The sequence below is a fragment of the Erpetoichthys calabaricus genome, chromosome 16 (genome assembly GCF_900747795.2).
Source record: "Erpetoichthys calabaricus chromosome 16, fErpCal1.3, whole genome shotgun sequence".
NCBI lineage: Eukaryota > Metazoa > Chordata > Cladistia > Polypteriformes > Polypteridae > Erpetoichthys > Erpetoichthys calabaricus.
Genome location: NC_041409.2, coordinates 66,424,995 through 66,441,474, shown reverse-complemented (window position 1 = coordinate 66,441,474; position 16,480 = coordinate 66,424,995). Strand labels below are relative to the sequence as shown.

The 16,480-nt window shown below is 34.1% G+C and overlaps 1 protein-coding gene across 2 annotated transcripts in view; it reads left to right on the top strand.

The window, feature by feature from the left end:
* Nucleotides 1-16,480, top strand: part of esrrb (estrogen-related receptor beta) — a 142,551-nt gene that overhangs the window by 31,605 nt on the left and 94,466 nt on the right. The gene's annotated exons all lie outside the window — the stretch shown is intronic.

Sequence of the window (16,480 nt, the reverse complement as noted above, 5' to 3'; positions counted from 1 at the left end):
TATTACGGACGTACAAGCCAGCGGACGTACAAGACAGTATTACTGTCACAGAAAATTAAAGACACACAATACACGGCGGCAGCCCACGAAGAACGGTCAGCTCAGCAAGTAAACATCAACAAAAGAAAGGCTGAAAGAAAGAAAAATACGACCAACAAAAAGAATGAGGTCAAAGTCCCTTGCCATTTAATATAGACTGTTCCTACTAATGTTTATGCACTACTGTTCTAGCGCCCGTTATTGTAACGGCTAAATGACTAATATATATATATATATATATATATATACATACAGTATATATATATATATATATATATATATATATAGAGAGAGAGAGAGAGAGAGAGAGAGAGAGAGAGAGAGGGGGGGAGAGAGAGAGAGAGAGAGAGAGTATGTTTTAGCTGTTTATTTATGGATTATGAAGTAATCTGTCAGAATTAATGGTTATTATCCACAGCTTTATTATTTTACACTTATCATTTACTGTCATAGAGATATGTATGTACTATATGCATTCACTTTTTCTATTGTTTACATCCATGTCTTCCTAAAACATTTGTACTTTCTGTGATTTGTATTTAGTGCAACTGGCAGTTCATATCTATTACGTTTCTTTTTAACTAAATTTACTTTTCACTTTTTTATTAATTTACAGCTATTTTACAGTTATGCATCTACAGTTTGCGCATTAAGGGATTTATGAATGCTTGCTACTTTTCATCTAAAATCCCCCAATCTACTTTTTTTTGTTTGATGAACAGTATAATTTATGAGTGGTGCAGAATGGACCGTTTCTTTAAAGGAGATAGAGTCTCCCTAAACAAGGACAGCCTCTCAGAGGAAGATTAATGAAGTAATTTCATGCCTGGCTCCATGCTTGTCTCTGTCCCCTTGTACAGCAAGTCAACGTGTGTCTAAACCTGCAGTTTATGGCACACCTCATATAATGGACTTAACCCCTAAAAATAACAGTTCTTACACAACAGAGAACATCTTGTAACTGCTTTATAGCACACCTCTTTCACAGATCGCTTTCTTTAAGGCACTGCATGATTATTTTAGCGTTAAACTGAAAGAAAAATATCAACATATAAAATGTCAAAAATTATGAATTACTGATAGATACACATTTTGCAAACAAATCTGACTGCACCAGTTTGAAAATTAAAGTGTGCCATGGTTGTTCTATAATATAAAAGTACTGCCATCTCTTTGCTTTGAAGTTCCACAACAGCTTCAAACGTGACATGAATGCCCTAGAACAAAATGAAACAATTTTTCCAGGTGGACATATGCAATTTTGCATATAAAGCAACCACAATAAATGAGGATAAAAAACATTTGTGTCAAGCCTTTAATGTTACACAAAAAAGTATGTCCCACAGTACAGGTTTATTGATTTCAGAATGAAGTACTGTATCTTCTTAAGAATAATCTTTTTTGTACCATGAAATATCACGTGCTTGTAGTCCATCTCAGTTTTTTTGAGCAGGAATGGGTAACATACTAACATTGCCTGATTACCTATGTCACAGAACTCAAAGCCCTGGCTTCTGTGCCAATAAATATCAGTTTCTTAAGAAATAGTTGATGGTAGGCTGCAGTGCTGTGGTGGTAGCTGGTATTCTGGACAAGTGCATATTAACTATATTTGCTGATCAAGTGGAGTTGAGCCAATTTTTGAGTATGCTGAGCTCTGTGGAGATATGAGTGGCAATTTGAATGGTGAAATTTCATTTCTTGTTTGAAGAATCTATAGACAGCAAGTTAGTCTCGGAATCATCTTCAACAAAATAAGCACAAGACTTTTTCTGGAGTGGAAAAACTTTTTTGAGAGCTTAGAAATAAATCTTGGGCATCTTGCCCCTTAATGTCTGCAACACTTCATCACATCATATGTTTTGGAATGAAAAAAACAAATCTCTGAATACCAATGCTTAAAAGTCAGAATAAAAAAAATCTAATGCATGGCTTAAATGTAGGTTTGCAGTATGTTACCTATGGTGTATCGTGGTTTCACTTGATAAGTAATACATCATCTTTTTATCTATTTAAAAGTATAGATGTGTTACTGGCATGGAAAATGTATGTACAGTATGCCTTGACCTCCAAAAAAGCTTAGAAGAGTTTATCAAATGCACTAGAAATGATAGCATATACCGCATACCATAAACCAATGATGACATATGAAAAGAATAAGATGTGTTACTTTTAGACTGATTTGCATCTTTTGCCACCATTCAGCTCAATGAGAATGCTTTAGAAGCAAGAAAGAAGAAGCTCCAGTTTTCTTTTCTTATTTAATTAGATAGAAATTACTGTTGCCTACATAGTCTCATCCTGTTACTTATAAAAGCTACGTTAAACTAAACTAAAAAAAGTTATTTTTTCCAAATGCTGATTTTATTGTTTTTGAGACCTAAGACTTTTTGATAACAGCTCAGCAGTTTCCAATATTATGATGAGATCTAGAATATTTTAAGACAGTATGCACTGAACTCTGATGTCTCTTTGAAAGAAAAAATCAATCGATCAGATTTCTGGCAACAACAGCACTATCTTGCATGCAGTTTGAAGCTGGGTCTCAAGTTGTATTGCTGAATGATATCATCCCTTTATAAAGACTAAGTGACGTAGCGGCAAGAGCTAAATTTACTTTGGTTGGAGACAGAATAGCTTAATTGTCAGTGATTTTCAGAGCCTGGTTCCCTTGTGGTAATCCAGCACCACCTCGGCAAACCAATGCATCGATCCAGTCACATACTGGATCAGCTTGCGCAAACATCATGCGGTCTCTCTCTTAGGCTGCATTTACGACTTACTTCTTTTTGCATCCCAAATCTAAAAAAATATATACTGTATGTATTTACTACATTTACACAACGAGAGTGCTTTATAGTAGAAAATGTCATTCTGTTTTTACTAAGTCTAATTAGCATGGTAAACTAAGTACTGCAACTCAGTGCACTGGTTATTCTGCAGTTATGAAGGCTGCCCTTCTGCAGCCGCATTCAAAGTTGTAGTATTAAAAGGTGCCAATTGTTATTTCATTCAAATTATTTTATTACTTTCTGTGATTCACAGTAAACTCATAAATCATTTGATAATAATGTACTGAGCATTTCACTCTCTGTTACTTTGATATTTTATTCACAGTTTAGGGGGGTAGTGTGCATTACAAAGGTTTAATATATCATTAAGATGACAACTTGGTATGGTCACATATTCCCAAAATAATTTTTTCAATAAAATGTGACTTTTATTGCAGAGTGGCCCAGTTTTAATGCTGCTGCCTCACAGCTACAAGAACCTGTCCTCAACACTCAAGTTGCTAATGGTCAGCACCTATGTTTTCTCTAAGTACTCTGGGTTTCTGCCATATCCCAAAGAACTGCATGCTGAATTTATATGGGACATTAAATTGGCCCAGGATGAGTGATTTGTGAGTGGACGTGTGAGTGGGTCCTGTGCTGAATGTGTGTCCCAGCTAGGTTAGTCTCTGGCCCTCAAAACCCAATATTCAAAAGGACAAGTTTGCAAAATGCATAAAATGAATTTTATTTTCAATTTCTTTCTCTCTAGCCCACAAAAGCATGTGGATAATGTTATTTTATTATAACAAAAATAAGTGCATGCTTCTTGTTTTCTTTTCTGCGTCGGCCATGGTATTCACCCAAATCACATATCAGGAAAGTTAGATCTTATTTGCTGCTCAATTTTATGTTACAGTGTCTTATAATTAAAAATACAAGTGATATCCATGCAGATGACCGGGATTCATGCAGTATGCAGGACCATTAAGGAACCCGGTCACACATTCAGATGCTTTTAAATGTGGCAGCATTATGCAGCATTTCATAAAAGGAAAGTCATGCAGCTTCAGGTTGCCATTAAAAAATTCTGCTTAATCCTCAGCTGTCCATTTCCGTTACACAGGTGCACTACAGTGTCTAAGTGTGTGATCCACTGAGTCACTTCAGCTGGTGGGTCACGAGTTTGTGCAAATGACTAACCCTTATCAGTGGATTAGAAATATCATATTATTAGACACGTGCAATTACTTTATAACTAAGTTAACACAATTATTTCCAATCACATGCTTTACTTTACAATGAAACAAAAATGACATTTCTTTCAGAAGAACTCACTTTAATGCCCCACTGCAACGTTCAGGTTTTCAAGCAGGCTTGTCTAATAAAAATAAATATTTAAAAAATTGTTTACAAAATGAATTACACCAACCCAGCGTGTTTTGTTTTTACTTTTATCTTCCATTTATACTGCTGGATTACAACTGTTGGATATTCATAGTTTTTACAGGCTGCTGTCTACCCAAAAATAAGAAATCTTGCTAAGCGCCAGACTTATGCTGCATGATCTGCAGCATTCTGAACATTAGTTAAAAGAAAACAAGAAATGTATCTAACGAGAAACAGTCATCTTTGTTTCACAAACAAGAAACTGATAAACACTGTAATAGAATTTAACAGCTCTTGAAAAAAGGCTCAACCAATGGAATGGTGACAATTGAAAATTGCTCGTGATTAAATGCTTGCCGGAAAGAATCAGGAAAACATACTGTACAAGTAGGTCAGAGTGTTTCATTCTCAGCCTTTTAGAATTCATTGTATGGAACAGAGAGAACCTATTATAATAATACTGGAGGTTGACGGCAAACATGGCAGGAGAGAGAAAAGAAGACAGCTTACTTGATTTATAGCGAATATAGACATCATCAAAAATTGATTTTGGGTAGCCTGTGCAAATTCAAAGATATATGAGTGAATACAAAGTTGTAAAGATTGTCTAGACTGCTTTAACACCTTGAACAAAAATATTTGTAAGATGTCATAATGTAGATCATACATCTATAATATACAGTATGTATTGTAATAAAATCTTGGAGTGAATGAAAATACAAGAAACATTTAACTTTAAATAGACATGGAAAAATTAAACATATGGCTGTTATCAAGAAACTACCAAAATGTCAAAAAGAAAAAAAAAACACCATGAAGAATGTGGAAAATTACTCTGCATAGGTCTAATTTCAGTTTAAGCTAATTATCATGACCATCTTTACATAAACTACATCTCACAAGCACAATTTAATTAAAAGTTGCCAACATCATCCTGGAATGAAGAAAAGGGCAAAAATTAGTCAAAATTTTTAAATTAGTGGCTACATTTATGAATGTCACAAAATATCTATGGTAGAATATTAAAAGATTTACAAAATTGTGAGGGAGTATGAATAGACAATAGAAACAAGTACAATGAATACTTTTTTTCTGAAAAATTGTAATTATATTATTAGAAGAATAGAATGACAAAATGTTTGTTCTGAGTTTTAATATGACGAAGAAATTGTGTAACATGTAGTGTACCAATAATGTTACAATACTCAATAAAGAATTTTAAATCGTTAAATTCCAGTTAAAAAAAATCACAGAGGACATCTGAAGCCATTTATGGTTACAGTTTTCTGTAAAACTAAAATCTGTACAAATATTAACTTGAAATACATAAATATGCAAACTACTCCCCTGTGCTTTAATTATGTATTCAGTCATTTGCAATGTTAGCTTCATTCTTTAAAGTGCATCTTTCTTGTGCAAATGGAGATACAGTACAATAGATCCAGTATTATATGCAAACATTTTAAGTGCTAGCCATTGTCCTTAAACCAAGGCAGTCTTAAAAGATCTACAGCATGTTATTTTTTCAAATAGCAGCTTTCATTATGTGTGCATGCTATATTTTTGCAGCTTACTTTTATTTTGAGGCAAGAATTCTTGTACCAAAATGGTAATAATAATAATAATTCTTTACATTTATATAGTGCTTTTCTCACTGGTCAAAATAGTGTCTGAAGATCGCACACTGCACATTGGCACTGTTAATAGAACAGATATCATCTTTGCACACTCAGCTGGCAGTGTAGCTATTTGATAAACTTACTAAGGTATAAATACTAATAAGTAAAGTTATTGACCTATGCATCATTATGGTTATCATTATTCCCATTCATAAATTCATTAGAAAGTGGTAATTGTTGATCCTTATTACATGGAAGACATAAAAATTCAAATATAATTTTGAACAATTCCCCTGTGTAACTTAATATGACATTGCATTTCTGACCTCCAAAGATTTCACCATCTCTGATGTATATGAAGCCACTTTGTATTTTCCTCTTTAACAGCAAACAGGATTGTGTGAACAAGAGTAACTGTGCTGCAGGTTCTCTAGACAATTTCCCTCTTTTTTAGTAAATTCTCTAGTTTTCCTGAAGAAATACTAGGTTTACTATTTCCTCCTAATCTGAAGTCCAAATGAACATAGATGAAGACGATGGGAGCGACATTATCATTACACATGGGTCTATTCTTTGAAAATCTGGTAATGTGTGAAAATAACATTTGCCTGTTGACTCTACAGTATGTGGTTGTGTTTTTCACACACATACTGTATAACTAAATCTGAAAGACCAGTCAACAAGAGATATCCAGCTCAGTAACACAAATGGAGTTTCAGTCTTTATTTTACCCTGTGTTTTACATTAAAATATGTCAAGATACTGTTCCACTAGTCTGCAAACCCCAGAGCTGTCAGAGGCCACAGACTGGTTGTCATAACATATTATAAATGATCGTTCCTATTCCGTTTGATATGAAACTTTGCAATATGTCTGCATGGTACACCTGTTTTATCTCCCATTTGAGCAATGATGATAAAAGTAATATGGAAATGCTTATATGGAGTGTATATATATATATATATATATATATATATATATATATATATATATATATATATATATATATATATATATATATATATATATACACAGACACACACATATATATATTAAAGTATGTTCTTGCTATGCAAGTGAAATATTATATTTCTTGTTGTCAGTCTGTTAAATAAAATTTGATATAACTGTTAAAAAAAATGAATAGAAAAAAATACTTCAAACTAACAACTAATTCATTATGTGTGCATCAAAGACCTGTTATGTATTTATGTAGTCAAAAAAGCAGTCATAATTTTCTTTCACTAAATTCTATGCTGAACTACTAAACCATTAATTAAATCCCAGTGTTTTTATTAAATGTTAATATGGGTTCATTCAATTTTCAGAAAGAGTAACTGAATATTTATTGTCACTGAAAGCTGTCACTCAAAATAAAGTGTTACAACAATAATCATATTGTTTTGAATTGTCAGGTCATATAATACTATATAAATGTCCACATAATAATAAACTTCTTACTAAAAAATAGCCAGCTAAATTGTGATTTAAACATTTTGTTTCTGTGTAACTTAATCAATAATATTCTTTATACAAGAAACAAATTATCCTGATCCATATCAATAAGTGAAAATGAGTGTAATTCTAAACAGTTAACAGGAATCATCAAACCTGCTGAATCTTTATTAAATGAAATTAGGTTCTGGAAACACCAAAACAAAAGACTTAATCCATTAGTTTATAAGATTAGTTTAACTGTTGTACTGGTTAATTTTTATTAAACAACACTATCTGATATAATATGTAATGTGACTTGATAAAATGCTCACTAAAAATCTATTTTATACTACTACTTTGAGAGATATAGCATCTACAAAGTGTGATAACACTGTGCGTGATACAGAAAAAAGAAGTTTCAACACTAGTCTTGTCTTTCATTGGATTGATAAGTAAATTGTATGCACTGAAGAGCTAGAAAGTTGAGGAATCCAAGTGAGTATCCTCTACCTAACTGCATGTTGACAGGTGCAGATCTGTCTTAGGGAATTTTTCCAAAGGACACTGCAAATTACAGCATGTGTTTGTTGGCCAAATTCAAACACTGGGTAGACTGACTTGTCCACTTTGGAAATGTTATTCATAGTTAAAATAAGCAGATTTGTTTAATAGATGAGAAAGATGTTTCTTTGCTCTCCCATACTATAGCTTGTCAAATTGAATTTTTCATTATAGTGCTGTCATCTTAGCACCATCAAAGGGACAGCAATGATGGATGGGTGATGTGACTACCCATCACCTGCCACCTGACATACAGAGACACTAGACACTTGTCCTGAAATCCAACAAAATCTCGCCATTGATAGTAGTTTAGGGTTTTTACCATTACTGCTCTGTAGCATTATCATATCTAGTTAAACTGTAGAGGGATTTAACAGCATGATTACCAGTATTATAGAAAAGAGTATTATCCATTTGCAAAAGTTCATTCTTAAGTGTTTTTATATTAAAAAAAAGCTACTAGCAATTAATGAACTAATTAAATGAATAAAGTGTATGTTAATTTCTTCCTTAATATATTTTTACGTTTAAATGGAGAAAAATGTGATAAAATATAATGAAATATGCAGCATTACCATCCATCATTACAGAGCTTCACCTAATGATAGTTGTAGTGAGTGCTACTGCCCATTATTTCATTTACTTACTTGATTATTCAAAGCAGTGACATAAGGAGCTGGGGCCTGTCTCAGCAGCATTGATAGCAAGGCTGGAGTCATCCCATGACTGGAGGGTGTAGTCCACTACAGGGTACATTCAGATGCAATGTCACTTTCACTTGGACATCATGTGACATCATGTCTTTCAACTGTGGAAAGAAACAAGAGTCTTTATAGGAAATCAGCTTGAACAAAATCAGACCATTCAAATGCCACAAGAAAGGGCCGGGTACAAAATTCTGTGTTGTAATGATAATTCAAATAATAAATATAAACATATTTTGAAATAACCATTAATAAGGAACGTTAATGCAAATATGCTGCTGTTCAGAATACCATGAAAACAATTATAAAGAATAGAATCTTTGTAGTTATGAACAGCACTGAAATGAACAGATCTTTACAGGCAAACATCACTTTGAATACCTTCATTTTAAGTATATGGTCAAAGTGAGAAAAAGTGTATTTTAATACAAATTTAAGATACTTGTATAGGAGCAAGTATGCCATAAATATCAAAGAGAAAAGATGCGTTGTAAAGTAAGGGTAATTTGTAATTAAACGGTTGCAGCAGCAGATGACAACATAGTGGTTAGCTGAAAGGTTTATAGTGTCTTCTTTGCAGGGCTGGACTAACCATTAAGCAAAATAAGCATGTGCTTAGGGTATCAAGGAAAGGGGGGGCAACACTGAAATTTTCCACTGCTGGATTTACAATGGACCATATGGTGTAAAACTGCAAATAGTGCAGCTGAACCAGGTTCCACAAAAAGGGACTCCCATATTAAATGAAAAAAGTACATACATTTATATACAATAATAAAAATAATATAATAGTAATAATAGAAGCAGGTTGGAGGACTGATCTCTACCAAGTATAGAAGCAGATGTGTTATGTAAGATTAGTTTTGAGGAACTGATCAAAGACTTTGCAATTAGAAAAAGCAAGAGAAAACTTTTCAAATGTAAATTGAATGGAAGTATAATAAATAAATATTTTCAATCTTACTGTAATTTTGTTTCATTTCGAAAAATAAAATTGTATTTTATAGTCTATTACTGCTTATATTTTGAATTAGATATATATGAGAGCACCAAAGTCTTTTAAGTGCTTAGGGCCTCTAAAGGTCTTAATCGGACCCTGCTATTTTGTCACGTGTACAGAATACTGTACAGTGAAATCCGTACTTGCAGGCGCCAATCGACGTACATCATGTCGCCACTCTCCAGTTCTGTAATTAATGAGTATAAAAACTCCACCTCTTTATTTCCTAAAAGTGGTTACTGCTGATGCCTGGTAGCTGCTCGAGGCTCCAGTCCCGCCTCATCTGCTGTCTAGGTAGATTCTGCATATTTTCCCCATGCTTGCATGATTTTTTCTCTGTGCTCTCACATCTGACATGTGTGGCATTATAGAGCGCCAGGCACTTAACAGCTCCTATCCCACATCCCACTTCTCATTCGCACACAGCCCCACTATCGACTGCTACCAATAGTTTGTTTTTATATTGGTCCGATATTTTTGCATTTTCAAAAGCACAAGAGATGCCACATGACTGCTTATATATATATGATAAGTAATTGCTGCTGTACATGCTTTTTGATTGAATGGGAAATTGCGTTCATAATTTTAAAACGAAACGTTGTCCAGAACTCATGCAAAAAATGATACTGTTGCACCACCCTAAGGGCTGCCAGCTTTTCCTGTCCCCGAACGCATATCGCGTGAATGTCAGGAACCAGCACTATAGTCGAGCCTTACACACATGTATGATCATACATTGCCAATTTTGGGCAAAAATTGATGTTCGCCAAATCGAACAATAAACGTGTCAACACGCCTTCCGTCCCATTTTTAATGCTATTTACCCAGGACACTGTCACGTCTTAATTTGCAGATTTAACACTACACGAACCAAAAACGCGCCTACTTTCCTTGCCGCCTTTTTTCTGCCCGAAACAGACTCATTTTCCCTCTAGTTGATACATCAAAAAACGATTGGACAAAGGTTATGCCGATCAAGTATGCATAACCAATCAAAGTCCATCTTGTTCAGTAAGTGAGATGACAATCTCTTCAATACATCTGCTTGCTCCGGATGGCATTTCTTTAAGCTGGTGAGTGAGCGCTACTACATCGAAGAAGAAATAACCATTTGGTTACTTCAAAGAGTTTTATGCAAAATAGTGCGTTAAAGGATTGGGCTTTGTACCGTTAAATAACCAATGCAGATTGAAGTTTTTTGTTTTATATGGTTTTACATTTTTAAGTATCGATAATATATTTAAGTCATTAGTTTAATGTTAATGTCAGCAATATAATACAGCATACGTTTTTCGTAAACATTTCATTTTATGTGTATGCTTATGTGTAATGTGTGAAAGATGATCAACAAATACATGTATCGTTATCATTCTGTGACTACTTTTTACATTTGATGTATCTTTTCAGCATAGAGTGCAAAGCTGGGTCCAGTCCCATTATATATAGGCCGTACTCACAGACATAACCACAGACTCATGCAGAGTAAATCATGAGACCCCTCTTTGAAATTTAAGAAGGAACCGGAGTACCAAGAGAAAACCAAAGTGAACACAGGGAAAACACGAATGTTTTGATACTGTTAGTGTTTGAGCAGTCAATCAAATGGATGTCAAAGGAGGTTTGAAGCAGTAGAATTAACTCTTTAACTGTGTTACAATCATCAAGGCATATTTAAGATAATAAAAGTAGCATTGCAGTACAAAATTTTCATGTATACTGTATAGTTCATTGTACACTGACATCTTCAGAACACTGAACACATATACAAATAAAATGATTCATTATTTAATCTCTTTTCTAATCCAATTATCCACTCTAGGGATAACTTTGTGTAAAGTTAAATTCGAAATAACCCCATATAAAACATCAAGCACCCATGCAGTAGGTTCAGTAAATTGTAAACATAGTAAAAATGCTTTCCTTAAATAAGGCTTCTACAGCTGCTTACAGTAATTATATGCAGCAATTAGAAAGTTTTGTGATTTGACCAAAGGTAAGGTTGTTTTAGGTGATTATACAATTAAATTAAGGTCCTTAGTTGATTCTTTAACATTGCACAGTATGTACATAATTTTAAAATATATATCTGTAGTAGAGGGTGTAGTTCTGGACTTAAACTAACATAGTTGCCGTTTCACTATCCATGTTCACAACCATGCTGTCATTTAACCTGCCATATTACAACTGTAAAAATAATATATTTATTGTTATGTATCATGATTTTGTCAGTTGCTTAGGGTAAAGACATCAACCAAATATAAAGTCAAAAATTAGGAAGATGTATTACAAAAGAAACAATTATGTATATTTTAAAAGCAGCACTGGGATATGGTCCAGCTTCCTTGCAACCCTGCTCCAGATAAGAAAGTTCAGAAGATGGAGGAATGGATATTTTACTTATTAACACAAATTTAAATGGCATCATTGTAAACAGTATTTTCCTTTACTATATGTTAAATACTGACAGATACATGCTAGTAAAACCTTTTTATTTACATAGTTCTTTTTTATAAAATTGCTGTCATTCCATTTACCTTTAGATAACACGTAATTCAGAGATGCAGTAGTCTTTATTTGTGAAGATTGTTCATGGCCTTTCAATAACTGTATAACACTGTTTTTAATGTTATCAAATACTATGCCATATTAATTTGGTAAAATGAGAACATTACACTGTATCAAGTTAAAAATTAAAATTTACAATACATAATTGGCCCTCATGATTCCTGAGCTGAGTAATTTATGAAATATTTTTTCATATCAATACAAATTCTCCATTGAAAAACTTTTCATTTTTTGTTATGTCTTTTGTTCTGTGAGAAAAAAATAGGAATTTTATTAAACTACTTACACAGTGATTTGGGGACTGTTAGTGATGTTTTTATACAAGAACATTGGCAGTCCTTCTAAGCTTATAAATAGCAATAAACCTCTGCCATTATCTGCAACTACTTGTCCATCTGCAGTAACTGTATTTCTTTTTTATTGCCGCACATTTTTCCAGAATTTTCTTTGACATATGAAATATATCAATTGAAGAAGATAACTATTCAAAAATCCAAACAATTGCTTAAAGCCATGTGGAATAATGAAATGATTTTTCAGATACTGCCGTTTGTTTTAGAACTATTTCTCTTAGCATGTTTATTTTTATACTGTACAATGAAGACATGGGGATTAGAAATAATTAAAGTAGTTGTAATTTACCGTGCATTGTTATTTTTTTCTGCTGTTTTTTCTTTTTGAATTATCCTTTTTGTGTTAAAATTGCTACCATGAATTCTTCCAGGAGACACACATACTTTAAATACTCAAAAAATCAGAAACCAAAGCATTCACTCTACACCTTCTAAAATTATTTATGGCTGAGTTTAGTGAGAGCCTGGTATTAGACCAGAGTTCTGGAATCCGAAGAGCTTTTGAGGAATCAAACAAAAGGCATACATGACTGATCACAAGAATAGAACAGCTACACAGAGCAATTAGAATGAGAGCAAGAGTGAGATCTAAAAGTGCTTTTCAAGTGCTATGGGACTTGATTACTTCAGTTTGCAAGTGAGAGACAAATACTACAGGTTCCTCTTGTCCAGCTGCCCTTTTATGAATGGCAGATGACATTCTACCATAGACCAAGTGTAACCAATTTTTTGATTCATAGGAAATGCATTGCAAGTATTAGACCCAATTTTGATAAGATTGTTTTCCTTCCTTTGCTACTTCCATTTTGATTGATGACTTATAGGTCTACTGATCTGTCTTACTCAAACTTAGCAGCTATATTATGTGATTCACATTTGTTTTTGTGATGTATGGATTGTGTTAATTCATCATATGGCATAGTTGAAATTTCTGTAGTTATGTACTGGTGTTGAAATCTTTATCTGGATTGTGAGATTATCTCTAAAACAAAGTTATGCCTTACCATCTATGTACATCACAGTTAGGCCTACCAGTCTATTTACTATGTGTATTACTAGGAGTGTGCGATACGTATCGTCTACAGTAATTATCTTAATTGTTATTTTAACAATGTGTGAGCTGAAATTATCAAGTATGCCACTCACTTTGCAAAAAATAATCAAAAACACACCTTGAAAGTCCCCACATTCACTGTCTCATGTAACCTAATAGAATAGACCACTGTGCATGTGTCAGTGCACCACAAGTAAAGCTAGCATATGAAATGATTGAACAAACAACGCCAGGGAATAAAACAGCCTTGTAAGCTTTTTGGTTGGATTTAATTGTAAGACTTGGATTATCCTCACTCTTGTGGAGGTGGTTTGGAAATTTGGCTTTGAAAAGACTGATGTTGCTTAAAAGACGACAAAAAAAATCCATTTGAATGAATTATTAACCCTTCTATCTGATTATTTTTTTTTCTGTAAGATGCATATGCCTATCAGCTGCATTTTGTTTCGCAAGCCATCTTGGTTGGCGGTCTGCGATTCCAAACCCACATTTTTTCCTTTCATTATTTAAAATACTCACACAAATCCCTGCCTCGCTCCTTCCTGCCACTATGGCTGAAGAAGGTGGAGTAGGTGATGACACGAGGGAAGGAGCAAAAAAGAAAAAAAAATGTCTTTTAGCAGCTATTTCAAAAAAAGAAACACAGGAATTCAGAGAAGGCGAGTCTCTGCACTCTGCCACTGAAAAAGAGATCAAGAGCTGCTTAAGTTATGTAAATCCCACTTGAGTGATGGAAAATACAAGTACATTTCCCCAAATTGGGGAAACTTGCAAAAACTACCTGTGCATCCCTGCCTCCAGCAGCCCTTCTGAGAGGACTTTCAGCAGCGGAGAAAATGTTGTAACGTGTAACTGTGCTGCTCTGAAGCCAGCCAGATGCTGTGGACAGACTGGTGTTACTGTCACACAACTTGAAGTTTCCACAGTAGAATTTTACAGTCGTTTTATTTTTTCTGATAATTTTTATGCAATATTGGACAGAACTTGAAGTTAGTAATTTGTTTAAAAATTTAGAGTTATTTGTTTGTATCTTTGTGCAGTATATGACAGAACCTGTTTACAAATGCTAGGGTTTTTTTCCTGTGTGATATTTGACAAAACTTTGGATTTTTACACTATAGTACAGTATGTTAGATTTTTGTTCTTGCTTGTATGCTGTACAACTCATCTTACAGCAGTGTAGTTTATGTTTATCCACAATATAATTATGATTAGTGTTTTATTCCATTTGGATACATATCTTGTTTACATTAAGGGTAAGTGTTTGTTTAAAATACTCTCATTATAACAATTTTGTTGGTCTTAGTGCAGTATTTTATGTAAATCCTGTAGGCCACTTTGAAATGGTTTACTCATAATTGTACGGTTTGGTCTCAATAATACTTTGACTAGTGATTGTAATGTTTTTGTGTTATTTTACTTCAATTTTAAGTAAATAAATAAGACCTGTTTTCCTTAACTGTTGTTTCCATTAATCTCATTATTAAGCTACAATTAATATCTTAATAACAAGACCGTGCTGGATCAATAAGACTTTTACAAACACGTTTTTAAAGCATGCAAAATATTGCCTAATTATCTTTACTGTCAAAGTTCCAGAAATATTGAGATATAATTTTTTGCCAATATTGCACACCCCTACATGATATACCCCAAAAGTAAGTCACCCAGACCATGTAGTTGGTCTTTCTGCAACTTTAAGTAAGTAGATCTTTGTCTTGTACTGAACAAATCTATCAAAATAAACATGATGATTACCATAATGCACCCTCTGTGTTAATTATAGTTTTCACTTACGCAGCTTGTTGTACATTTTACTTTTACATTTTACAAATTATGTCAGTTAAACCTAACAAACTCAACCACTCATTATATGTCATATTAAACTTTTAATGTGCATTATCTCCAGTGCCTGTACTAACAAGGTACATACAGTATATACTCATTGTGCTCATGTTAACTTTTCTTAGACCATCAAAGGCTGAAGCATTTAATGCCAGGATCATGGTAGAACATCCATCCATCCATTTTCTAACCCGCTGAATCTGAACACAGGTTCACGGGGATCTGCTGGAGCCAATCCCAGCCAACACAGGGCACAAGGCAGGAAACAATCCTGGGCAGGGTGCCAACCCACCGCAGGACACACACAAACACACCAAGCACACGCTAGGGCCAATTTAGAATCGCCAATCCACCTAACCTGCATGTCTTTGGACTGTGGGAGGAAACCGGAGCGCCCGGAGGAAACCCACGCAGACACGGGGAGAACATGCAAACTCCACGCAGGGAGGACCTGGGAAGTGAATCCGGGTCTCCTAACTGTGAGGCAGCAGCGCTACCACTGCGCCACCGTGCCGCCCATGGTAGAACACATTCTATAAAATATACAGTACTTGTTTACTAAATGTCCTTACAGCTACAGGCATCACAAGTGGGTATACAAGCCAAATGCAGTATAGATGTTTTTCTGCAAGCATACCTTATTCTAAGTCAGATGGGCAGTGTCTGTCCTGGAGGGCCACAGTGGCTGCAGGTTTTTGTTCCAACCCAGTTTCTTAATGAGAAGTCAGTTACTGCTGATGAAGCGCCTTGAGCATGGGAAAGACGCTTTATAAATAAAATGTATTATTATTTATTATCACACACTTAATGCTAAATTGACATTTTCATGCTTCATTTTAGTGGTCTTGCGTGTTAAGGTTTCCTACTCATAATTGTTTATTTCAGTCTTAAACAGCTGCATTTACTGTTTCCAATGGCTCCTTATTACCAATAAAATGCAAATGACAAAGGAGCCAGCAGTTCTCCATCTAACTTGTTTCCATTCACACTTGTGTGGATTCATCATGTACTATTTGGTTTAATAAAACACTTAAGAGAAAAATGTGACAGACTGAAAATTATCCATTTTAGGCTTTAAATCATTTGGATGATATCCTTGGAAAGGAAAAAAATCTACAATATAAGAACCTAACATTGCAGACT